The following is a 2,634-nucleotide window of genomic DNA, read 5'->3' as shown; positions in this document are numbered from 1 at the left end:
GTGCACATGGTGAATGTGGTGCGGCTGGTGCAAGTGTAGGCGCCATTTGCAATGCCTTCACATTGGCCGCACTGCTTAGTATCGCCACAGGCAGCCTGTATATTGGGATTGCTGGAGGAATCGATGCAAATTTGGCCCAGCGCGGTACCCATTTCATTGTCATTGAGACAGTTGTATGTTGCGGTTGTGTCGGGTATGCCTGCGTGTGGGTGAAATAAATGAGTGAAACACATAGCTTAAACGTGCGCTTCCGATTACCGTTAAAACAAAGTTGAAATGTAGTGTTGCTGGCGCAGGCGACTCCATTACCATTGCAAACACTACACAACGCATGAGACTGATGTTTTGCCATTATTATCACTAAAGCAATTGTGAGCTGAACGCAAAGCTAAAATATAATTAAATTATGAATATTATTTCTTCAATGTCTAAGTAAAGTGGATCTTAAAATTCAGGAAGATACTATACCTTCATTTTCATAATTTTTTGCCGCGCGGAATATTGCCTTGGTTGAAGTTAAGATGATTTACTAAATATTTTGGGCCTGAACCTAAGCATTATATGGAGTTTAACAAATTTATGAACCGCCCAACGATGTCCACATACGCATCGCACATGTTCTTCGAAACAATGCTAACTCAAATTTCTCCGTCTATCAGAGCACATAAAAAAAAAACAAAGTAGGCATTTTCAAGTTCGTGCTATGCATACTAGGAAAGGAGAGTTGGCTGTCATGCTTGCAATAATAACATTGCTCCATTCTTTGCTACTTGTAATTTCATGGTCTTTGAACATTTTTAGAGTATCGTATCAAAATTTACAAATTTCGAAATATTACACTTTTGAAGACCGCGTGCGATATGTATAAAGATAAAATTTCGTAGGTCGAAAAAAAATTAGATAACCACCTTTGATTAGCTCCAAGTATCAACAAGCTACTAACAAGTAAAGCTGTGGGGCAACTTTAATTTAAGGGCGCGTACACCAATACGAATAAAACTAATAAATATAGGTAAGTGCGAGGCATAACTATATTCATACATCGATCGCTTGGTCGAAAAATATCAAAATATGTTGATTCCTATAATAGCCGAAAATTATTTTGAGAAAATACATAGACAAAATATTAATACATATGTATACTCAGTAGCATTCCTCAGCGAGTCCATGGGCAGGTTCCTGGTAGGACTCATACACCAACGTCTAGGATCCGGCGGATGTTATGATTCAAATGATAGTTGACAGGGGCACATAGGAAGTCTTTTCTTCGTTCCTAATGGACCCCAGATGCAAGCCTTTTTGTGTCTGATGGAAACCTCTCTCGTTTAACACATTGCTTGTGAGTAGGAGATAAATCTAACGAAACTAATAGCGCTGTAGTTTCTATCAAACAAGTTTGCCCTTTCGTTGCCCTCTTTGAACAAACTCTAAGGAGAGGGCGATGAAAAGGCAACATTTTTTTTAGAAGTTAAAATGCCATCAGTAAACAAAGTGCCGCATTTCGTACGTCTCCAACTACATGATACCAGCCTATTTTTTCCAAAGTAGGGCCAAGTTCTTAAGACTTATTCTCGACAGAAATCGCATCACAGCGAAAGGCATTAAGAAAGTCCCAACAAAACGTTTTCTACGAAAAGGCAACAGTATATTATATCATGGGAACTCTCTCCAAAGATGGTAGAGGGGATATATACGACAATTGTCCATTCGATTACATTCCATGGAGTCTTAGTTTGGGGGCCTAAACTCTAGATATCGACTGAAAAGGATACAAACAAGGCGGAATTGTATCACGCCCATAGATACCTGCGTTTGGAATAATTGCTCGAGACGCGGTCATTCTTGAAACAACAAAACATAAAGGACGCCTCATAAATGGAGAGACGCTCAGCTCATTCGGTAGGGCCAAGCATGTCAGCGACAATTTCGATACCAATCAGTGCTGACCAATGAATGTCCTCACTCATTTTCAGTTCGAAAATACTGTTACAAAAACGACAGATGTAGTATAGCACGCCTCATTGTAAGCCTAATGTAACAGACTTTTATATAGATAGCTTCAAGCTTAAATGGAGAAACGGAGAAGGAGTTGTTTCAAACATTGAGGTAAGATATATCTTTTCGACTTATTCTTCTTTATTGGCGCTATAACCGCCTAAGCGATTTTGGCTGAGTCCAAAACAGCCATATATCTTCTATTGCACCTGACGCCAATTGGAAATGCCAAATGAACCCAAGTCCTTCTCCACCTGGTCTTTCCAGCGCAGAGGAGGCCTACTCTTCCTCTATTACCAGCATCGCGATCCGCGTTGAACACTTTCAGAGCAGGAGCGTTTCTGGCCATTCGAACGATATGACCTAGAGCCAGTGTAGCTGGATTTTAACACCTCTTCTACTACTGCGGAACATATCAAGTGGAAGTTTTGGCCATGCGAAAAACTTTAGACTCACTCATAGCAAGGAAAGGTACGTCTGCCCGTATACTTCCTCGGAAGAACAAGGGTGGTATACTAATGACCACCTTCAAACATTTTGTTAGGACAACACTACTCTAGTAGCCAATGCACGCTGTTAAAGCATATATACATATAGTAAACTTGTATGGCAGTCTTACGTTGAACCAGTGACTATCAA

At 40.2% G+C, this 2,634-nt stretch overlaps 1 protein-coding gene across 1 annotated transcript in view; it reads left to right on the top strand.

The window, feature by feature from the left end:
* Positions 1 to 2,634, top strand: part of LOC118748041 (cell wall integrity and stress response component 2-like) — a 100,778-nt gene that overhangs the window by 97,526 nt on the left and 618 nt on the right. The window lies entirely within an intron of this gene.

This window comes from Rhagoletis pomonella, unplaced genomic scaffold (assembly GCF_013731165.1).
Source record: "Rhagoletis pomonella isolate Grant_MI unplaced genomic scaffold, Rhpom_1.0 Rhpom_scaffold_00012, whole genome shotgun sequence".
Classification (NCBI taxonomy): Eukaryota; Metazoa; Arthropoda; class Insecta; order Diptera; family Tephritidae; genus Rhagoletis; species Rhagoletis pomonella.
This window is presented reverse-complemented; position numbering and strand designations above follow the sequence as displayed.